The sequence below is a fragment of the Protopterus annectens genome, chromosome 1.part1 (assembly GCF_019279795.1).
Source record: "Protopterus annectens isolate FY-2018-M chromosome 1.part1, PAN1.0, whole genome shotgun sequence".
Lineage (NCBI taxonomy): Eukaryota > Metazoa > Chordata > Ceratodontiformes > Protopteridae > Protopterus > Protopterus annectens.
This window is the reverse complement of record NC_056726.1, coordinates 1,782,288,480-1,782,313,618: the sequence shown is the minus strand read 5'-3', so window position 1 is coordinate 1,782,313,618 and position 25,139 is coordinate 1,782,288,480. Positions and strand designations below refer to the sequence as shown.

Sequence of the window (25,139 nt, the reverse complement as noted above, 5' to 3'; positions counted from 1 at the left end):
AAGGCTAGCAGGAGGACATTTAATGAAAAAGTGAAAGAAATTGTTGTTGCAGTTATTTATTATTGATGGTTTAGAGCAGTCTACTATGTGTTTTCCTGAGGTGCTTATGATTAACTGCGTAGGTTTGGTAGTCCTGCTCAGTGGATAGGATAGAATGATAGGTTTATAAACAGAAGAAATTGTGACAAATACCTGTATGATGATAATATTGAAGAGTGGCAGGTGTCTGTATCTCCTGAACTATCCTATTGCCAAATATGTGTGTGTGTGAGTACGTGTGTGCATGTACCTGTGTGTGTGTGTGTGTGTGTGTGTGTGTGTGTGTGTGTGTGTGTGTGTGTGTGTGTGTGTGTGTGTGTGTGTGTGTGTGTGTGTTAACTTGGTCACACCATAGCATGTCTTCTGAGATCTCTACTCTCTATACCCTCAGTAGTTTTAGCATGGCAGCTTGGATGATTCTTATCAGAAAGAAAACAATGTACATTGTACCATAAATAATGTTTTTCTACCTTGACATATACGTGTTACATACAGAGGCTGTCTGAAGCAGAGCCTAAGTTACATTTATATTAAATATAACATGCCCTTTCTATCTCAGGAATGTATTCATTTTTGAGGTCAAGATTTTTCTAATGTTAACTGTGGTATCATTGAAACTGCATTGAAAGTATAAGTCTGTAAACAAATGCAATTATGTCATCAACTTTAAACACTGCATGAAAAATAGAAGTCTAAGCATTGCACCCAAAGTGTATTGGCAGAGTCATACAAAAGACAATTATCATTTCCTCTGCAATTCAGCCTATATTTGTTAATGATAATGAAAACTCCACACATCATAATAATTTTCTTTTAAAATGAGTTTAGCAAAGTTCCTGTTCTGAAAAAACATAATGCATCTACTGCAGATGATATATACAGGACAAAAACTTTGTGAAATGCTTCTAGGAAAATGGAAAACGGACCTAAGCCTGGAACTGATTGGTTGACAGCTCCATAATTCCACTATATACACTGATGTGAGTGTGAATGATTCTGTTGAAAACTGTGTCTGTGGAGGGAGGGTGTGTTTTTTTTTTGGTTGCCTAGTGTTGTCTGTATGCTTTGATGACAGCCGCTAGGAATAATCCTAACATATACATCATACTCCAGTAAAAAAGAGGCTAGACAGAAAATTGCATTTATAAACATTCGTTAGTATCTCATAAATAATGTGGACACACAGCGCTCAATGTGCAGCATTAGCGTGATTTCTTAAAAAAACTGCCGTAATGATATGCCACATGCAGACAGACTGGTGTTACTTGGCAGGGTACAAAGGTTACACTCAGTCATGTGATATGCACATTAGACATTAAGTACAACTTTCAAATTAATGTATGTGTGCTGCAGACTGTTTTATAGCCCCGTACTGATCTTTGTCCATATGGGCTTAACGACTGCTTGGATACTACATACATAGTTTACAGTACGTCGCATCTGAAGTCAGTGACTTTACATTCTGTAGTACGTCTGGCATTGTGTATATTTGTAATAGTATGTCCACACTCTAATATAGATTAACAATGGCAGACTGGTAGTGGTGCTCATGAAATATTGCTCTGCAGCCATGGCAATGCCATTCATGAAACGTGGATATTCATTTCTCATGCTTGTGTGCCAGACCGTATTAGTATTTCATTATTAGTGGTGGAGTGCCTGCTCAGAGGAAATGACGGTGTCTTACGAAGCTTGTTGACATGTAAAGAGGTGTAAACAAGTGTGGTTGTACATAAATGGTTGTGTGCATGGGGTTGTGGAAGTAAGGTTTGTGTTGACGTAAACAACATTTTTTTTGTTTCTGAGCACTACATGTTTAGCAAAGCTGATCCTGTTTGTCAGGAATGTTGTTCTGAGAATTCCTTCGGATTTGCAGGGCAATCGCTGTGGATTATCGCTGTGTATTATATACACTTTCTGCAGTGCACAATTCTGCCTCTAGCCATGACAGCCTGTGTGTTTTCCCTCTAGTTGTGAATTACAGCCATCAGAATTATTCCATTAGCCCCATTATCTGCATATGAACTTCATACTGGGATCATTTAGGCACTCCTGTGCACATCCATACATGATCCACAGTTCATACTTTCTTGTGAATTGCATAGGCTGTTATACATGAAAATGTCTGTGTACAAGTTCTATACATTTTGGACCATGTTTATGAATATCTCTCATTGTCTTTATGTGGGTTTTGCCAGACACTGCATATCATTCCACCAGGGCTCCTTGTTTATTTTATTACTTCTTATCATTGCCCTAGCAAGTACTAAACATAATGTACCCCTGCACTGAAATATTCCCAGACAAAGCAACAAAGCAGAGGGTTCATCGCTTCCCAGTTCTAGTGTGGGATTACACAAGTTCCCTTAGTAAATAACTAGCTGTTCCATTATGTTACCCAATACAAATTAACAGTTCAGGGCAAGACAGCTGTATCCTTCAGCAAGCAAATTGTAATATGAGGAATCATGCAGCTTGTCTATAGGGTGTAGCACAGTGTATAAAGTTTACACCATAAAGTCTGCCATTTTAGTAATTATTTACAATTTCCATTCAATACAGTCTGTTTTATTGCATCGCTGAACAGGTTGGAAGTATCCTGCATTGTCGCTGACTGCAGATATTGTATAAGCAACCCAATGTTAAAACCAACTTTACTTTTGCCACTATAACTGAGTTTCTGTATTTACAGTTGAATGTAATGCAGTAATGTTTTTCTTTTTGTATATTACAAGTTTGGGGTATAAAAAATTACAGCATTAGCTCATGTTGTTAGTCAGTGGCTGAATGAATCAAGTAAGTGAGAAGGAGATGGTTATTGCAGATGCACCACTTAAAATATGTGAGACAATCTACAACAAGCGGGCAAAACCTGTAATATATGATTCAGCTTCTGACTAAAAGTTCAGAATGCAACAATCACCTGCAGTGGTGTTTAGACTGATGCAAAATATCATGCATTTTTCACAGTTTGCTTAAAAGTCATTAGGCATTTTACAGTAACACTTTCTGTCAGTACTACAGATGGTTTCTGTGATTTGTATTGAGTGATGCGTATGATGATTTATGAGATTAGAAAGGTATGACTACAAAAACATAAAATCTCTGAAGAGTAGTGGTATCTGTAGTGCTGATGTCAACAGATTTTGAGGGCAGTGCATGCAGTTCATGTTGCTGTTGCAGGACAAAGCATGCCTTTCCATCCTCACAGCTGTGGCTTATAGTGACACATCTACAGGAAATCCTGCTTTCACATCAAAAGGCATAACAACATACCAGCATCATGGCCACCTGGGTCACTCCACAAAATGGAGCAGTCTCCTTTCCCTGAATTATAAAACAGAAAATTTCGACTAAAAAAAATAAAATACTGACCTCTGAATAAGCATAAACATAATTTGCTGCAATACTGCTAGGATGTTATTGCTCATATGGGTTGCTTTTGTAAAATACTGAAAGGTTTCCCTCATTTCTACATGTATCACATTGGGTATTTTTTTATAAAGGGAAAAAAAGGCTGTGATTCCTACTTAGGCATCATAACAGAGTAGTGATTGCTCTTAGTGTTGCACTGGAACAGTCTATATGGAGTTTCCCACCTTTAGCTACTTCCAAAGTGTTGTGCTTCTGTCAATGTGAATTTTACTCAAAACCCTAAGCATGTAGATCTGGCTTCGAAGGCTCCATGCACTGAGTAACTGTGGTACTTCCTCTTCATATAACCCTACTGTGGCAGTTCTGAAATGTCTCTAACTTCCTATGTTAAGGACCACGTCTGCCTCTCCAGGGTGCATTTCATTATGCCGTAGCCCACTTAAGAGGGACACCCAGTCTTGTGTCTCCTTTTGGTTTTCCTTCTGCATGAACAGTTAGGCTTTTGATGTTGACATAAAGCTTGCTGGAAAGGTGTCATGTCCAATGTTCAGAGTCTTAAACACTTCATTGTTCCAGACCCCACCATGTTATGAACAAGGACCTACACTGGCATTATCACTTTAGCATGGAAGTGGCACATACTATGAAGAGCTGTCTCAAGTGCCACCACTTCCAACTGGCCTTCATCCCTTCTCAGAAGTCAGAACCCTGGGAGGATAGCCAGTGCAGGGTCTTGTAGGAGTATGTTTAATGCAATCCAGGCCATAATCAGATAGACAAGACAATGTAAGGCATCTAGAAATTAGACAATGGACAAAACCTCATCCTTCGGATATGGTTCTGTTGATGACATCTGGCTCCACACATCTCAACCACTCTGTTTTGGTTGTAGAAGGGCCTATCTCAGTCCATCGCTGACTGATGACAAGAAGTGCAGAAGAGGTGTAAATCCAGTGGACATGGTGAGGATCATGTACCAGAAGTGCCAGCAATTACCTTCCCATAATTCAGTATCCACAGTATGACTGCAACTGGTCAGCTAGAATGGACAAAGCCCTTGAGTTCTCTAGTGGAGGCTTGGTGATTGAGCTGAAGTTTGACAAGTCTGTTTTCCTCTAATTCTCCTCACTCCCAGAGATGTTAAGGGCTTATTGGCAGCATGGTAAGCAACACAGTGGCTCAGAGGTTAAGATCATTGTCTCAATTTCTGGGTCGAGAGTTCATTCGTGATTTCCAGGTAGTCCCTGTATAGAGTCTGCATGTTCTTTCTTTTGTCTGAGATGAATTTCCTTGGGTACTCTGGTTTCCTCCCACTTCCTAAAAATGTATTGGTTACTTGGTTATTCAAAACTGCCCTTATATATTGCATTTACTATTTAAAATGTATTGATTAATTGGTTGTTCAAAATTGCCCTTATATATTGCATTTACTATTGAACTTATGACCAAGGTTAAGGCTGACAAGGGTCCTAGACATTTGTACACCAGTACCATTACCCAATAACTGAAATAGTTGAACAGACTCCCACAAATCTTTCAGCATTAGGTGGACCCAAAGGGATTTCCCACATGTTGGATGTGTGGCTGCTTGTTGGTGTGTGAGGGGAAGTGTGATCTGGATTGTGGAAGTAGTACAGCATTAGAGAGTATGTACACCAAAGACCCCATGCTGACCTCTCACAGCCCGGTGCTGCCACTGTAGTATACATTTTCAGGGACTGTTGTTATTACTCATCTGATTCACAGCACACAGTTGCCATTTGCTTCACAACTCATACATTTGTCAGCTCTGATTGTCCACTCTTAGACTGAAGTAGACAGTTACAACCGAGGAGTACCTCCTCACTGTTCCCAGGCATGAGATCCTGAGGATACTGAGGTAATTCTTTGTGAGAAGGACAGTGATGATGCTTGATAACCTTATGGGCTGACTACAGTTACCTGTAAAATATATTTGAGAGTATTACACGATGCTCATGTCTTATGCATAATCAATTGTGGGCTGTGTTAATGACAGAATATATATGTTCCCCAAACTATGTTAATGACAAAATATATATTTTCCCCAAATTACAGATTGAAGAAAAACTAGGCGTGTCTAAGAAGTGTTGCCACATTTGGTAAAGACGTTATTGCTGCACATTTCCAAAGTGTAAGGGCTGCTTATATGGCTATGGATAGAATCATTAAGCAAATCCAAGGTATGTTGGTGAATGAGGAACAAAATTTTACAGATGTCTGATACGGGCCATCCACTCCTCATCTGCCATAAGCCAGCAGTTTATTCATTATGAAAGGGCACATAATCAGCTTCTGCAAACTGTAGATGATCATCAATTAACATTTAGAAGAGAAATATGAGAAAGACCTGAAGGGGGACTGCATTATAAAATTTGTTATTGTCAATATTGATTACATTAAATATGATAGCTTGGAGCTTTTCTCCCTAGGTCTCTACTGAAAAGGGTACCTGTGCCTACTCAGACTTTTTTGGTAAACAAATGTAAATACATTAAGTAATTACTACCTTTTTGTATGAGCTGAATCTGTTTTGGAAAATTATTCAAAAGGTTCAGCAACTATTTTGATATCAGCTGTATATCTGTTATTAATTAGTACTGGGGGGTTATTTTGTTCTATTGTCATTCTATAATGCTAGAAAGTTTATCTGATGCCAGTATTTGACAATATTTGACAAACTTACCATAGCTGTCTGTTTTTATTACAGGAAATAAATTTAGATATTTTCAGTATTTTTTTTTTCAATTTTTTTCTTGAAATAGTAAGTAATCCATTGAGTATAGTATATTTTTAGCTCTTGGGTGAGAGTCACAGATACTAGCTGTACTGTTTAGAAGGTACCTTATATTATTGATAGGTCTTATATGTTGCTGATTTTGCAGAATGTCCATGATTTTGTCTAATATGTTTGCCATGACCCTTGTAATATTTTTGATTTTCTGGTAAGTCACTGGAGATTACAGTCAGACAATAATGCCAGACATTAGAGTTTTGTATGTCTTAGTGGTGCTGCGGTAGTGTTGTCACCTCACAGTAAGACGTTGTCCTGTTCGATTCTCAGCTAAAGCATCTTCTGTGTGGAGACATGCGTGAATGGGTGTACATTCGTTGAAGGTTGTGCGTCAGAGCTGGCAACTCGGCACATAAAAATCTACTGCCAATCATTAGCGGACCGCAGTTCCGCTGTGGCGACCCCTAACTGGGAAAAGCCAAAAGACACAACATTCTTCAGAAAAGCATGCTGAAGCAAAGCCTGTGGTTCTATTAATTTTCTAAGTGAGCCTTTTTCTGTTATTATTTTTGGCTTTGTCCCAGATTTTTGAACAAATAAGTTAAGATCCTTGGTTGATAGATATGCAATGGACAAATGTAATTTCATGTCTGATGTGATGTGAGCAGATCTCCGAAAAGCATAATTTCACTGACACACTAATTGCCAGAGAAAATAGCACTTTGGGAGTCTTGTAGTGATCAGGAGGTCAGCATATGTATACATACATACAAGTACTTCAAGCATGGGCTTTAATGCCCTTCTAGCTTGCCAATATACCAGAACACTTGTTCACATAATAAGTGTCCAGCCTGTTCTTAAAAATATCTAAGCTAGTTTGTTTGTCTTTCAGTTTTTCCCTGTAAGGGGTCGCCACAGTGGAACTCTGGTCTGCTAATGATTGGCAATAGATTTTTAAGAAACGCTGAGGTGCCAGCTCGACGCCCAACCTTCAACGAAGGCACACCCATTTAGGCACGCATGTCTTTCGAACACTACCTAACTGCGGGGAAGACATGCAGACTACACACAGAAGGCACTACCAAGCCCAGCTGAGAATCGAACGGGAGAACCTCTTGCTGTGAGATACTAGCTTTAATGTAATTTGGTAGCCTTTTTGATAACCCCAAACATTCCCAGAGGTAGTTGTCTCTAAATATCCTGTATACCTGAATAAGATCTCCTCTTAGAGATGTGTAGAGACACTGTACAAGTTCAGATATTTTAGTCTTTCATAATAACTTAAATTTTCACATTCATGGATGCTCTTGGTATATTTCCGCTGTACTCTTTCCAGTTTACTCATGGTTGTTTTCTTATAGGGCTTCCATATTGTTATTCCATACTCAAGTTTGGGTCTAATGGAACTAACAAACAATTACTTCATTATTTTTGATTTCCTAGACTTTATAAATCTTTTTATACAACCTATAGTTCTATAACTATCATTAACCAATTGGTTGATATGATTAGACAAAAATCATAGCTAACTTTGCCCATATACCCAGGTCCTTAAATGAGTCTACAGTTTCAATCACTGTGTATTAAATATTCACCATTCAATTTATGTCTCCCAAATCTCATATGCTTAATTTTTGATGTATTTATCAGCATATTATTCTCCTGTACCCAAATTGTCAATTTAGTCAAGTTATTTTGCAGACATGCCTTATCTGTAACACATGTAATCAGTTTACCCAATTTCAGGTTGTCTGCATATAGACTGTTAGGTCTGAAAGATACAATATAAACAAGTATGGACCTAGAATGCAGCCCTGTGGGACACCCTGGCTGTAACCAAGGATTTCACCTGTCCAGTTGCTGTATGATACTTGCCATGCCATATTTGTAAGCCATGCAGCTATCCATATTATCAAGAGTACATCAATACCTAGTTGTACTAATTTATTGATCAGTGTTTTGTGCATGACCCTGTCAAATGCTGAAGTTCAATCTGTATAAATTATATCACATCACAATTTTTCATTGATAGCTATTATTATATTGTTATAGAACATCATGTTGCAGTTGGTAATATATCTATTTTCAACATATGCATGCTGATAGATGGTTTCAAGTCCCAACCTATCCAGTTCTGACAATAACTTATCCAATATTATCTACTCCATTATTTTTGCACAACATGAAAGTAGACTTAAGGGTCTGTATTAGTCTGGGTTTGTCCTATTGCCCTTTCACATAAAGGCAGGGTTAATAAGCACATGTCTCCAATCTTGAGGAATTTCCCCATATTTATATGATGTAGTGAATAATGGATATAATGGTACCATAAGTTCTTGCTGAAGTGTTCTTAGGTCATTGTTACTAATTCCCTCTCCTCCCTGTGCTTTTTTTGGATCCAGTTTGTGCTTTGTTCTTTTTCAATATAATCTAATTGGATTCCAGTATCTGGGGTTACTTGGATGTCACTAAGAAAAATGTTCACCCCTTTTGTGGAGCCAAACTGTTTTGCATAAGATTTTGTAAATATATCTACAACCTGTTGTGTCTAAGAATAAATTTTAGAATTTTCATACAGTTTATCAATTTGTATAGGATACGTATTTTTGCTGGCACTGAATAGTTGTGCTTTGTAGTGCTGGGACAGGGACTGCAATGGGAAACACCATATGTAAAGAGTGCTCACTATTGTAGATCCTACAGAGAATAATGCCAAGGAAGGAAATCACCATGCTTGGAGAGCTCAGTATTGTGGGAAAAGGGGTTTTAGTTACAATGAAAATGCAAAGAAGCACCTTCCACTTGAACAACTTACAAGGCATTGTGGAGTGTGAGAGTTACTTCTGTGATATGAACCACCCTCAATGCATAAGGCACTATTGGGGATTTATATTTGTAAAAAGAATGTACAACAAGGTAACACTTGGCACCATCCTTATGGGTACTGCACAAGGCAATTTTGGGGATTATGTTTATGATAAGGATACACAGTGGGGTAGCACGTTGCACTTTCTCATTGAATATTGTACAAGGCCCTGTTGGTAGGTTTAATTTATAAGAGAGCAACACTGTATGACATTATCTTGAATATTGCACAAGGCACAGCTGTGGTGTGCATTTATTATAAGGGTGCACTGCAGAGCAGCACCATGCAACAACCTCATTCACTTTGCACAAGACACTGTTGGAGTGTAAATTTATAGTGATGGTGCATAGCAGGGCAGCACTGTTCAACATCATCATGGGTACTGCACAAGCCACTATTGGGAGCCACATTTAAAATAAGGATAGACAATAGGGTGGCACTTTGCACCATCTTCATGAATACTATAATAATGTTATGGTCCACACTTCTGTTAACGGTATACTACAGGACAGCACTATAAACTGTCTTCATGAGTACTCCACAAGTTACCATTGTGAAGTACATTTGCAATAAGGATGTACCACTGGGCAGCATTGTACAGCATCCTCGTGAACATTGTACAAGCATTACCAGGGAGTTATAACAAGGGTGCATAGAAGGGAAGACCTGTGAGTGTTCTGCCAAAATGATTCCTGCAGGCACATGAACTCACAGTAGGAATGCACAGCAACCCAGCATGTTGCACTCTACACAACTGTAGCACCTGCATGGGGTCAGCTTCCACTTAAAATCAGAGTAGACAGTTTTCCATATGAGAAATTGCTAAATGAAGTATGGATCATTACAACTGTCAGTAATATACATGAGTAAGTAATCCAGTTCCCAAAATTACTCATGTTTGTTACAGTCATTAACTGTTCCAGAGAACTACTGCATATCTGTATTTCATGAGACTTTGTGGTTAATGTTACTGAACTGACACATTAAAGACCCATGTTGGGCTATACTGCCACAAGTGCAGCCCACCATTGTCCGTGGAAGTAGATGAGGTGCAGCAGTGATACAGTAGCAACAGCAGCTTTATACAGCAGGGCTTGACAGAAAAAATATTATTTTAGAGTTTTACCATGAAATTAAAATTAAAAAGTGCACCCCTTGATTTCATGAGATGCCAAAAGTTCCAGAAACAGCTTTAACAAGATCACTTATAAGTCTGTTAATCAGTGCAGTTGCTCAGCTGCATTGGTATGAACTTATACTATCGGCCAGGCTCCTTGGTAAAGCACATACTGTGGCTGTTCTGATTACATCATGCAGCTCTTGAATAACTTTGTAATGATATGAATTCCAAAATGAGTACTAACTCCTGAGGTGAGTGATATATATTTCCTTGCTTGTTGGCAGAGTTCTAACTGGCAAGAGTTTTTTTTTTTCTGTAGACAGACAATTTTGATACTTGACTAGAAAACTATTTCCAATCATACACTGCTCCTTCTGTGGCCTACATTCTTCTAAGAGTCATCCATTTCTAGGAAGGATGAAATACACCTACTTACAGCTGTGTATAGCTGTAGGTTTTTATGTCTTTGGAGCTACTATTTTCTGTAGTTGTTTGATTGTGCATGACCATAAGCTTTGTATCTGATATAGAGAATATGGCTTCCAAAAGTTAGTCAGTGCAGTTGCTTGATTTATCCTGTAGGTACTTGAAATTCTAAGCTTGACATTGTTTTGCTAAAATTGTTTTATAAATAAGTTTTTCTCCTCTCCCCAGCAATTCACCCCAAATCACCTGTTGGTGAAAGCCATGGTTTACAGCTATCATCCAGCAGTGGTTAGGAGACTTTTGTTTGAGTTTTCCTAATATTTATTATTTATTTATTGACATTTGTTGATCGGGAAAGTCCACTGGGTCAGGAACCCATTTTCAGTGGAGGCCTGGGGAGAAAAGCTCCACAATTAAAACAGAGAAAAATATAGAAACTTAAGACTGATAAATGTAATATACAAGCTTTACAAGACTTATAAAAACATAAACAAAGGATTTGGTAATCGAGTACATATATAATCACACATAAGTAAATGCAGTACAGTACATGAATACATTATTAAATCTTGGCATTGCATAATACTAGGCAGTACTTACAGAACAAACAGTGGAATCGAGTGCAGATAGGAGAAAATGTGCAACTGTAAGTGATGGGAATATTAAATAAGGTAGAAGTCATTTGAACTGTGGATGTAGATTAAGATTAATTAGGGATGGTTTTATGGTGGCCTGATTGTTTTGCAGCTGCAAGACAGATTATTTAGGAAATATGTTTTTAATGCTGATGTAAATATCTTTATACAGTCAGTTTGAGTTATATGGGAGGGAAGGGATTTTCACTGTTTAGCAATGCTAATGGAGAAAAAAGGTTCTCCCGTTCATTTCCTGGCTGGAGTGCGGGGAGTGCCTTCTGTGTGGAGTCTGCATGTCCTCCCCACGGTTGGGTGGGCGTTCGAAAGACATGCGTAAATGGGTGTGCCTTCGTTGAAGGTTGAACGTCGAGCTGGCACCTCGACGTTCATGAAAATCTACTGCCAATCATTAGCGGACCGGAGTTCCGCTGTGGTGACCCCTAACCGGGAAAAGCCGAAAGGCAAACAACAACAGCTATGCTAATGGAGAACAAACATTGTCCAGCTCTTTTGTTGAGTTTGGTTACATTTAAAAGCAGTTTGTTGGATGATTTAAGTGTACATAATAGGAATAAAAGTTTGTAGTATTGAGCAGAGTGCTGGGCAGGTATTTGGTTTATAAATTAGTCTATGGGGCTAGAATTAATTGGGTATAACAGAGGTAGTTGGGGAATTCAAACCAGTTCAGTTCAAAGATTGCTTGGCAGTGGTGTGAGTTGTTAGGCTTTCTTGAGGCAAATTTAGCTATTTTATAATAGCAAGACTGAAGTTTATTGCTGAGGGATGAGTGAAGGTTAGTAAAGATGCCACTACCATATAGAATGGAAGGGATGAGTAAGGTGCTTGCCAGTTTTGTTTTGGTGTGATTGTCTAGGTAGAGTTTGTGATGATAAAGTTTTCCTAATTTGAAGTGTGTTTTCTTTATTGCGTTAAGAATGTGTGGCTCAGAGGTGAGTTTGTCATCTATTGTAATGCCTAGTAGTTTGGCTGTTCTTACTATTTTTGTTTCTGTCCTGTCTTTAGACAATATTTTGAAATCTATATCTGGCAGTTTTGTAGAGAATAATAGAAGTTTTGTTTTTTGGAGTTTAGCAGCAGTTGTGCATTATTTAGCCATGATTCTATCTCTGTAAATGCATTTTGAGTAACTGTGAGGAGGTCAGTGAAATTGTTTGAGCTAGATATTATTGTAGAATGATCTGCGTATTTGATAATATTACCTAGTTGGGAAGCTTTATGAAGGTCATTGATGAAGATATTGAAGAGTAGTGGTCCAAGAATGGAACCCTGTAGGACTACTATACTGTTTGACAGATAATCAGATTGGACGTTATGCCACCTTACTGATTGTTGCCTACTGTTTAGGTATGACGTAAACCAGTTGAGGGATTCAGGGGAACAACCTAGTTTGGTTAGTTGGATTAGAAGTTTAGTATGTGATACTGTATCAAAAGCCTTAGATAGATCCAGTAGGATTACTGAAGTAGTGTGGCCAGCACCTAAGGCTGTGTTGACAGTATCTGTGAATGAGAGCAGGGCTGTAATAGTGCTGTACCCTGGACAGAAACTGTGTTGGCTGGGACCAATAGATCATTATCCATGAGGTATTTGAGTAACTGTGTCTGTACACATTTCTCAATGATTTTGGATAATGGAGGAAGTATAGAGAAAGGTCGATAGTTTGAGAGGTCGTGAGAGTTTCTCGGTGGTACAGGCCAACACGGAAGGACTGTGGCTGACCAAGTTCGCAGATGACTGCAAACTGGGCACCATAATCAACTCTCCAGCCGACACAAGCATCCTCCAAAAGGGCCTCATAGAAACAGACAACTGGTGCCAGAGCCATGGTCTCAAGCTAAATGCCAAAAAGTGTATAGTCATCCCCTTTGGCAAAAACAAAGTGCCCACAAATTACCACATAGGTGGTAATACATTAAGTACAGAAGAAGTCATTAGGGACCTGGGGACCCAAGTTGATAGCAATCTCTCATTTGATAACCACATGGCCAAAGTGGTTAGGAAAACATTTTATATAGCCCACCTAATCATGAAGGGATTCACATCTAGATCAGGGGAGGTCATCGTGCCTCTTTACTCATCCCTCATCAGGCCCATAATTGAGTACAATGCCCCTTTTGGGATGTACCTTACCAGACACCTGCAGCAACTGGAAAGACCCCAAAAGTACCTCACCAAGAGGATCAAAGGGCTCTAACAGATGCCATATGCTGCCCGGTTAAAGAAACTCCAGCTCTACTCAGTGGCATACCGCCTGCTCAGAGGCGATCTGTGCCTGACATATAAAGCCATGTCCAACCCGGAATTAATGGACATGCTGCACCTCAGAAAATCCAAATCCCATCGAGCCACGCTCGAGACTTGAACCTCAGCACTGAAATAAATAGGACATGCTGGAGGGACAGATTCATAACCCAGAGGCTCCATTCACTCTGGAATAAAATCCCAGTCCAGGTTAGGCAGAGTCCCACATTGACTCTCTTCAAGAGGAATCTTGATGAGTGGATGGGAGACCGTATCACTTCTGTGTCACTGTTAGACAGAGGCACAGTATACTAACCTCAAAAAAAGGCATAGCAAAATTAATTTAAAATGGGTGGTGAAAGCCAAACACACTCTGGCTAGGCTTATAAATGCCCTAGGGCAGATAGCCTAGTATGAACCTATGAACCTATGAAGTTACCACCTTTGTGTAGTGGAGTAATAATACATTTTTCCATAAATGTGGGACATAACCTTCTGAAAGAGAGCAATTTATAAGAATGATAACTTGATATGCAGTTAACATTTGCTGCTAGCTGTAGATATTCTGGGGGCAGGTTATCAGTGGACAGAGAGCAGGGTTTGCATTTGTTTAAGAGTTTAAATTTAAGAGAGGTGGGTACTGGCTGAATAGTAAATGAAGGAGTTGTGGGTGATTTAGAAGATATGTCAAGTGTAAGTAATGGGTTCCCATTTTGTAAGGAATTATTTGTATTTTGGGAGTGTGGGTTTAGGCTTGTTGAGGAGTCTTTGACTAGCTTTTGAATGGTGGTAATGAAGTGGGTGTTAAAGTCATGGGAAATTTGCTGTGGAGTGTTTTCAGGTGCGGGGGATGGATTTTGCAAAGTGCCAGGATTAATTAGAGAGGAGACTGACTTCCAGAATCTTCTTGGATTATTGTGTAAGTAGATAGCTTAGAGGAAAAGTAGTATTTTTTATCTTGTATAATATTCCCCCTTTTGGCTAGAAAGTATGATGTGGTGCCTGTTATGCTGGGCTTTTCCAAGTGTACAGTTCTGCATACTCACTCTCACAGCTAGACTGCATGCAGTCCTTAGTCCACAAGTTCATAGGAGAGCACTAGGATATCATCCCTGGTAGGACATTTTAAGACTAACCATGTTACTTGTTTATCTCCTTGCTGTGTCCTTGTCAAAATGATATTTTGAACAGTAAAGGATTTATTGTTAGGGTCACACCTTTAGTGAATTAGGGAATCCTAATATAAAGTAGGGTTTTAAGCACTGCCTTTGTCCATTAAGAGGATATGGTTAGGAGTGCTTATATGGAGCAAATTTTTTTGTTCATTACAGCTCCTAGCATCGAGCAGGAAGCTTATGAGGACTGATGTTGCCTAGAAAAATAGCTACACTACATTTTAGCCAATATACAAAAATCCTGGGAGGTTAGCAGCACACCATCCCTGGCAAAGCACTTAGGGCTGTTTACCATCTCCTGCCAGGATGATATACACTGTACCTCCTCTGAATGACACCAGAAGCTAAGCCAATTGTTGAAGTCAGTAATCTTATGTTCATACTGTGACATCATTCTTGGTAATGGTAAAATGTTGCTTAAGACCAAGTTCATACCTACTTTGGGCACATAATCTGAGAGCTCCATGTGGTATATCTCAAGTCATTTACACCCATGTGTACTATGACTGTGTCACATGTGTGCACCACAAGTACACATGTGACTGTGTCACATGTGTACTTGTGGTGCAAAGACTTGAGTGCCTGCTGATATTTCGAATCCTGGCACATGATATACAACTGCCATTGACCTTCTCTATGCACAGTCTGTTGAGTGGTCACCATTGTATCTTGCAGTGGAGTCACTTATGACTAGGGTTTTGGATTGTGTGGAGGTTTGCCTTATGGGCTTTTGAAATGAGACACTGTGTATGTTTCATGGGGGTCCCTATTAAATTATCGAACACTTCAAAGTTCAAATGTCATATGGTTAACACCATATAAGCGAACTTTGAAAAGTTCGAAGGTGAAATGCAACAGCTCCATACACACAGAATGGGAAAAGTTCCCTTTTCTGCACTGAAGTGCAGTCTCGGAGTTGGTATATTTAAGTAGGGGTGTGGGGGGTTCGGGGGGGCTTGCCCCCCTGCTCAGAGTGTTAAGGCAAGTGTTTTTTTTTTTTTTTACGTTTTTATGATATAGTCGAACATTCAAGTTTCACTCATATGTTGTTGAACATATGAGATTCGAAATTTTGACACTTCAAATATATAATATAGACCCTTTCATGGTGAGTACTGCCTGTGCTGTGTGTCTGTGAAGCTGCTGAGAGTACTTGTTTCCTAGGCAACATTTAGGAGGCCTTTGTGATTTAAGTATAGTACTTTTTAGAGTTTCAGCATATGTAGGTCCATGTGTTTAGTTAGATCTCTGCGCAATAGATTAAGTGTGATGTATGGTATGTATAATGTGTTGTTGTTTGCAGTGCATTCATGTGAGAGCTTTACTGAAATTGCATTAAACAACTGCATCTCTCACATGTTGTATCAGGTTTACTAGGCGATTGTCAGTAAACATAAAACAACGGCTACATTTTCTCAGGATCGACATTTCAACCAAGCTGGCTAAAGAGATAGTTGGAAAGGTCAAATCCATGGTTCTGGGTACTTACTAATGTGGGATGAAGGAGCAGTAGTGCTTATAAGTTTAACTTATAACACAGTTGTGTTCTTAACACAGCTGAATGCAAGGAATCAATGATCCCAAGCTCATTCGCTCACCAGAAGCAAAAATGAGTATTCATCCCAGTGTGTGCATACTACACATTTGTATTGTGAATCTAAAGATGTGGACCTTCCCCCAAGAAGACCTGTTGTGAAAGGGCTTAACAAACATCCTGTCTCAGGGACAGGCAAGCTAATGCCAGCTTTTCACTCTCAGCAACCCCCAGCTGACTCAACCAGTGGCTGGACCACTCCTCTTCCATCCTGTTTCATCTAGGACATAGGGCTCAAACCTCTACACCAAAGAACCTATTTTTTATTTGGTTTTAAAACAATAAATAAACAAATCAATTATAAAACAAACAAATAACTATTTACATAGGTCCACAGCTGATCAATACATCCAAATTATACATCAACAACAATTAATATTTTTCAAGCAAGTCTTTAAGTTTAATCCAAAATTCATATGAATGTGTAATATTTAGAAGTTCTCATCTTTATAGTATACAGTTCACTACTGCAAACAATGTTTGCCATACTAATAAATTCAACACTGGGAGGTAACTTTACTTTTCCAATTTTTAGCAATTACTTTTGTGGCTATAGCAAGAACAGACCAAAGAAGAGGCACTTGTTTTTTTTGGAATTATCTCAGAAATCAGAGCATTAAATAAAACTAAAGATATTGAACTATTACATCTATCTGACCATAGAGCCTGACTAAACTTATTCATTTCTTTCCAAAAAAGTGGACATGACTTCACAGTCATATATCATACACAGCCAATCAGCTATTATTTCAGAATCACATCTCCAGCATTTAACTCTATTTGATTTATACATAATTGTAATTTTGTTAAAGTGACAAAAGCTCTATGTAAAATTTCCAAGTGAAACTGTTCAGGTATAATGAAGATGTAGTTTTATCTGCAAATTTTAGTATTAATTTCTTGTATTCTTCAGAAAAGTATTCGTTATTAATTTTTGAGGAGTAGTTCCAATAGGAATTGTCTAAATAAGTGAAAAAGAAAGACTACAGGTAAGTGAAAAAAAATGGTTCCACATTATCTGCAGTTTATAGATTTCAACTGTGTACCAGATTCTACAACAAAGATACAGGGTTTAAAGTCACAAAATGGAAAGCTAGGAAGACTTTAAGAAGTGTCACTCTACAGAAATATGGACTATAGCTCAAACAGTCTTATTAAAGAGATAATAGGGTGAAAATATTAACAGATCAAAATTTATGCAACCCATATAAAGTAGTTCTTGTGAGGCATGAGGAAAGATTAGTTGGGACAGGCTATACATATATGGCATCAAACAAGGGTGTGGCCAACAACACACATCTGTGTAAGCCATGGTATGCAAATTAACTTTTAAGAGGAAATATTAGTAATGCAGCATATACCTTTAAATGCTAATGACATAGTTTCAGTGATATACATATCGTGGGGTGCACAGATATTTCATAGAATTCAATTTTCAATATAGCCCTCATGGAGATTGGATACTTCTGTTGGAGAAAAAGAGAACTAAGTCTTTTACTGGCTTTGAGAGATGATAAAGTACCTATCAAGCACTATCAGACAGCAGAATACCGTTCAACTTCTTTACTTAAGAATTCTGAACAAATCCAAAAATAGGGGTACAAAGGCTAAAAATCAGAGATAATTTTTAAATATTGCTGTAATTCACTTAAATGCTAGTAGAAAAGCAGATTTTGCATACAATATTAATTTTCTGAACAATAAGAAGTGCAAGCACTAAAGTCTAGCATTACGGACTAATTGCAATCCTTAGTAATTTACTAGAATATAAAACATTTTATCAGAGGTTGGGCAAAAATATGAGGGAAATTAACAGATGTCCTGCATAATTGAGTATAGTTGAAAGCAGGGAGAAACACAGTGCTCCTCTGGCAGAGGTTAAAACAGCTTTTAAAAGCATGATACTTCATTCCGCCACACGTTTGGTCTGTAAGTATGGCAGAGTGTAGTTCTAACACTTTTGAAAGTTGTTTTATCTTCTGCTTCTGTCCTTTGCTTGTTGGCACTGTCCAGTGTTACTCTCTTCCATGAAATCCAATTGTAACAGCAATTAGGGTGCCCTAAATAAAATTTTGTTAAATACCCCAATCAGTATTAACATTGAGCTTACACTAGGGAGATGTTGTCAGCTCCTGAATTTGCAGTGTAATTGCTGCACTCCATGTACTACAAGGAAATTCACAATAACAGTGGAAGCTCCAGATGTAGAAATTTGAATTATTTCTCATTCCAAGGAGATTAGCTGAAAATTTTGTACCATCTGCTAAATTCCTGCATAAGTCATAAAGATATTTAACTCTTTTATTTTCCTCAGTGATCAGAAAGACAAAATGATAACATTTATTTATTTTATATATTTATATTTATTTATTTAACTTCATGACTATTAATTGAGATAGTGGACTAATGCAAATTGAACTTATTTCAACTATAGCCTGGTAGCTCTAAGCAAAGGTAGATAAGAAGAAATTTTCCATTTACACAATGACTTAAGAACAATTAATTACTCAAAAGGTAGACAAAAATATATATTTTTTTAGTTTACACGTTGAGTTAAGAACAATCAAATGTGTAAAAGAGAGAATATATTGTTTTTCATACAGTAAAAGTCTATCTTACAATATGCTTACAGTCATACCTAGGGGAGATTTGAATTAGAAATGTGCAAGCTCCACAATCTTGCATTCTTTTTTGTTACAGTACATTACCTCATGTTTTTTTACATATGAATCCATTACATCTATAGTTTATTCTGCATTTAATTTTCATTTTTGACTTTGCTGACTCACATTTTATTTTACGTACATGCATTTTAGCATCACTTATGAATCCCCAATGTTTCACTTGATGAACACTCAACTTGACCAGTTTAATGGAGCACTTAGGTGTACATTAAGTAATTATTTCCAGCCTAGAAATAATTTTCCATTAATTTAGCACTTGTTCTTTAGAAGAACAAAAGCATACTGAGGCTATGGATGCATATGTAGCTGAAGTAAAACATCAGAACCCAAAACTGTGAAATTGGTGTGCTTTATGATTCTCTAGTAAGGTACAGAATAGTCTGTGGTATAAGGAATTACATGACAAGTTGTGACAATGGGAAGATTTTTAAGATAAACAGACATGATTTTATCAAAAACTTTTGATGTTTGTAGAGGAAGTGAAAATATTATTGCACCATTAAAGGAATTAATTAGTGAAAAGTAAACTTCCCTGTGCTTCCCAACAGAGTTCCACCTCCACAAGGATTCTGTTTACTGAGTTTAAATAACATTTCGACAGGGAATCACTGCAAGAATTCACCCTTCTTCATGTTTGTATGACTGTGAAGACAGCATACATACATGCATGGGGTGGGGACTTGACTCCCACATGGAGGCTGCATGGGGCTTGCCATCCTTCAAGCAACACTTAAGCTTAATTTTAATTTTATTTGCAGGGATTCAATACTTCCCATCATTTAGAACTTTTAGAAGAACTAGAGATTATTTAGGTAAATCACAGTTACCAATGATATATGAAAAAGTAAAAACATCTCAGAAGTGTACTGATGCTGACTTAGAGATGTAGTTACTAAAAGAAGTAAGGGTGAGAGGTTGGCATAATGGTTAAGGGGTTTGCCTTATAAACCAAAGGTGCAGGGTTTGATTCTCACATGGGGTAGTTAGCTAGGCTTAAAATGGCCCACAAAGGCAGTTAGCCTAGTACAAGTCTATGAAACTATGAAGATGTACTCAATAAATGGATACTCTGAACAAAACTCATAAACAAAGGAAAGGCTTCAGCTCCATTTTTCCATTAAGGAGGAATAAAAAGGGTCCAGGGAATGATGTTCAAATCTGATAAAATAATATTTCACACACTTGAAAAGATCTATGAATCACATTTGAGTAAAGTGCAAAGAAAGAGCAAAGGATAAAATGTTTTGGCAAAGAATGTTAATTCTGCAGCAACAAGTACTACATTGTTGTTTCATCTGCAATGCATATCATTAGTGTGTCATTCTTCAGAACAGGTATTAAACCAGGGTCCCATCTGCTGAATTAATGATATCTCAGGTGGATATAAATGATTCCATGGCACTTATTGAAAAGAGGAGGAGAAGTTCCCTGGTGCTCTGGCCGAATTTTCCCTAGTCAGTTTGAATGCCACCTCAGGTCTCACCTGCAAAGAGGCCATAAACCTAGTGGGGTTAACCCAGTAAGCAAAATATAAATAAATAAGTAAATAAATTAAATAAATTCAGGTAGTATGTACGGTGGTGATTTACTTTAAAATTCACTGGGAATAGTATCATCCTAAGACAAAATGGTGAAACAACTTGCAATAATAAGAAGCATGTGCTCTGATTGACTATAATTCATTTTTACCACAAGGAATCTGATTATATGGCTTAAAGTGTGCTTACAGTGGAAGCCACTAATTTATTGCACCAGTCTCTACGTGCACACAACATCCATCTATGAAATCTAACATCATCAGCTGTAACATCACTGTTTTAAACTTTTTTTTTAAATCATTCCAAATAATCAGACAGCTGCTATATGACATGGCTTGTCACAGAGAAGGTGCAACTGTGCAACAGGTCTGAAATGGAAGTTTTTCACAGTGTTCCATTACAGCCATTTTGATATGATCTTTAAGTGCTACCAGAGAGCCTGCAGAAACACTGTGTCAAGAATGAAGTATGCTTTCTGAATTAAGTATATACACAAAATTCTTAACATCATATTTAGGTATTATACCATATAAAAAGGGCATTATTTTGGGGAATATGTAGCAACATAGGAAATTAGTGAACAGATGAGAACTTTCTAGTTCTCCCATTTTTAAGGTAATATCAGTCTTATATTTGATATCTAATTGAAAAACGCTTCCAGGGATAGCTCTGCCATCATCTATGTAGGTTATGTGATAAACCTATGGCCAGCATAGAGTTATATTTGTTAACAGGTGGATTTGATTAGGATGTTGAGTTTTTCTGTTGGTCCACATTTCGCTATAAAAGAGCAATTTTCAAGACTATGAGGTATAAACAGAAACATTAATAGCTTATATCTTGTCAAGTGCATTTGTTTTATTCTTTTTATCTGGCTCTTTTAAATAAACAGTTTGTTAAATGATGCAGTTGATACGGTCATTCTGAGACAAGCGTCACAAAAAGAATATATAGCAAACCCATAAAAATCTACATACTAGTGGCTACAAATGCAGCCTGCTTGCTGCTTGCTGAGGATTGGATTAGCTGTTAGCGAGCAAAGAGCAATGGCCAAACAGATCTTCATCCATATATAGCAGTGGCTATGTCAATCTTCTTGTTTGACCAGACCTGACCAGCTACAACCCACAAAGTATTGCTGCAGTTATTAAAATGTGCAGAAGATGCTTAAAAGAGAAGTGGACCGAATGTAAAGGTAATTTTACTCAGACATTTTTTTCCTCATTCTGTATTTGTCCCTTGTATATCTGCTATATCTTAACCACAGCCATAAATTACAAATTACATAACCCCTCTTGCATGAAAGGCTACTTATCTCTCTGTATAAAAGAGGTAACAGAGGACCAGTAAGAAGAAGCACCTCTCCCAGCTCCATCTTTCATCAGTTACAACAGGAGAAAAATATCCCTTGCAGAAAAATTATATTGAACTTAAACTCACTGAAACATGACAGACAATTTGTTTTCCTTTGTTCTGAAGTACTTGTAATGCTGCATGTGTTGCAAGTCACGGAGTTCTTAACATGACTCAGGGTAAAATGTAAGCTAAGAAAGAAATTAGTTGACTCATCCCTGCATGTAAAGCAGAGCTTCATTTTCCTAACAATCTGTTAGTCTGATCTTCCTTTTACATTGAAAAGCCCTGCAAGTTATTCTGTGGAGGGAGCATGCATTGGAGGCTTCTAAAAAATTCCTGGTGTCCATAGTACCATTTTTAATTCACAAAGAAAAGGGGGAGACATTTTAAGGGGTGTATTGGAAGTTTTCTGAGCTCTTTGTTGTACCTTCAGCAGAGGGGAACAGGGATGTAAAGTGTAGTTTTCTCAGGAACAATTATATGATGTCTTCTAGCTGCTTGTGACAATGCAGGAGACTTTGGACATAGTTTTGCATCAAACAGTGGTAGTCTGTTTAAAAAAAATGCTGTTTCAAGGAAAAGAACATGTACCTTGTTCAAGTAACTTTGTCTGATAAGGAACAAAGGGCAGTCTTCGATATTTGATCTTTTAGAACCAGTTGGTACTTGAAATGACCCTCAGTATGGGTGTGATGACTGTGCCCTGGACCAGCAATCAAGAAGCCTCAATCCTCACCACTAACACCAGGGAGGTCATCTCACAGAAGAGAGGAAAGGATAACTAATACACACAGTAAAGTACAATTTCCCTTAAGTGCACATAGAGATCACAGTCAGTCTGGGGCTGGTTGCTCCCTTGCTCACCAGGTCCCCAATAAGACTCCACACTGGCACAGCTGTAGGGTCTAGGTCTCAGCAAAGCTGGGCAAGCTAAAACCTCCAGTACCCTCTCTGTCCAACCAGTGCTTCATGTCCCTGCCCAAGAAGCTGACACAGGACACACACACACACACACACACACACTTCGAGATAATTATTTATACAACTTCACAGACACTCCTGGGAAAGGCTAACACAGATTCTCCAGCTGTACCCCTTTACCTAGACCATATGGTACTAATCCCTGCCACCACTCAGCTAATAATATCAGCTACTAAAAGGCCCTTAAAAGTGAGTCCAGTTATTGCTGTGCAATATTATAATCCAGTGGTAGTATGACTAACAGTCTAGGCTTATTGGAAGGGCTTAGACAGTAAACTCTATAAATATATAATGTACTTTAAAGCATAATTTATCTTTACATAAACCAGCCACATGTAGAAGGTTTTAAAAATATTTAATAATAAATAATTAAAACACAAGACAAAACTACTACACCACAGAGATATCTAAGAGTTCAGAGATCACACAGAAACTTAAAATAATACAGTAGTACAGGTCTGATTTTAAAGAAAAATACCTAATTAATCTTTACTAACTTTAACTATTCCTGCAAGAAATAACAATGCTAGAAACTTACATGTGGGCTTAGGCAAAGTGCTGATAAGTTGGATATCCAGATCAAAATGCTCCAAGTCTCTTGTGAGAAATAGTATTTAAACATTACTAACAAACGTCTCTAAGGCCCTCCCAGATTACATCATTTTTGACACTTAGGTTTTCCCAGTATTCATATTGCATCATCTTAACACCTGGTCTGAGACTTACAACAACAGAAGACATTTCACATGTATATTCTAACAAAAACCAGAGCAATAAAGCACCTTCCATGTGTAAATTCTGGTCATAAACTTTAGCCTTAAAACAATGGGCATGAAACCTTCATCCAGATGCACTGGAACTGAATTCTAACATGAAAGGGTCACAACGTGCTTCACTGGGCCAGTAGAGTGCAATGTTGTCACATATTTTGCAGTTCCACATTTTACACTATTCTTTTACACTCAAGAAACATGCCTGTATTTTACAATTATTTACAATTGCCAGAATTATATATCAAATTCTATTTGACTAGGCTGGCAGCCTTCGCCCATCTCTCCCCAATCGGTGCACATTGTTGGTGGCAAATTTAGCTGCTTTGTTGTAACAGGAAGCTAGTTTGGATTTTAGTGTAGCACTTAGCTTTATAAGGATAGGTGAGGCACATAAGAGGGTTGGAAGCAAATAGGATGAGGCTAGGGTTTTTCTTGCTGGTTCTGTAAGGTACTGTTTTACCCTGTAAAAAGGAGACAAGTTTCTGGTGGGTCTTTCTAATTGTTTGAAGAATATGTTGATTGAATTTAAGATTGTCATCTATAATAATGTGGTACTACCTCAATTTTAGTATTATTTGCTGATGTAACCAGGAAAGATTGTTTTTGATGGAGATAATGTTTTGGGGGGAAGAACACCAGTTTGGTTTTATTTGGATTAAGGAGTACGTTTGAATTTTTCAGACAGGTTTCAATTGAAGAGAAATAAATTTGGGTGATTTCTTGTAGTCTGGAGATTGTAAAGTCAAATAATTTGCATAGTGTACTATATTTGCTTGGTGTATGGCAGTGTGAAGCTTGTTTATAAAAATATTAAAAAGAAGGGGTCCGAGTATAGAGCCCTGAGGAATACCTACGGTAACTGGGGAAGATGAAGAAAGGACCTGTTACCGTTTGACTGCTTGTTGCCTTCCAGATAGATAACTAAGGAACCATTTAAGGGAAACTTGTTCAGAACTCGTTGTAAGCACTAAATAAGCTGCAAATTACTACAGCACTCAACTTTCCTCACTTGTCTAAAGGAAAGCAGTTTTTAGTACTTAATAAATATGCACCTATCCAGGTATGTCTAAGGGTCAGCTCCCGGTGATTTCTCCTGTCTACCTGATGAATCTGGGCATCTTGGGGTAATGCAGCAATTGCCTCATGTACACAGACAACCCTCTCCTCCTAACACCCAACACTACAACTTGTGAGAGATGCACTTATATTGCCAAACTGGAAGCAAAGCTCTCTTCACCCAAGACTGGACTAGACAGTCAAGAGGAGAAGGTAAACACTTGCACCACACCACACTCATCACATAGTCCCTCAAAACCTACACCACCAAAACATACACATAGAAACACAAAACAAACACCTACATTTGCGGATGCTCTCAATAAAAACCTGCCCAAGAATCAGGGATGGCCCAAAGCAGAAACGCAAGCAAACTCCACCCCCCAACACAACTCAAATGACACATAGCCCACAAACTCAGTGTGCCACTCAACCACAGCCCATAAGGCATAACAACGTACCCAACATTCTAGTCATAGGTGACTCTATAGTCAGGCACACTGATGT

At 38.0% G+C, this 25,139-nt stretch overlaps 1 protein-coding gene and 1 non-coding gene across 10 annotated transcripts in view; both read left to right on the top strand.

Moving 5' to 3' along the window:
• Nucleotides 1-25,139, top strand: part of FGR (FGR proto-oncogene, Src family tyrosine kinase) — a 2,305,304-nt gene that overhangs the window by 1,130,750 nt on the left and 1,149,415 nt on the right. The window lies entirely within an intron of this gene.
• On the top strand, nucleotides 15,169-15,262 carry LOC122817507. The gene has a single exon (XR_006367289.1). It is a non-coding gene; the product is annotated as a small nucleolar RNA SNORA17 (small nucleolar RNA).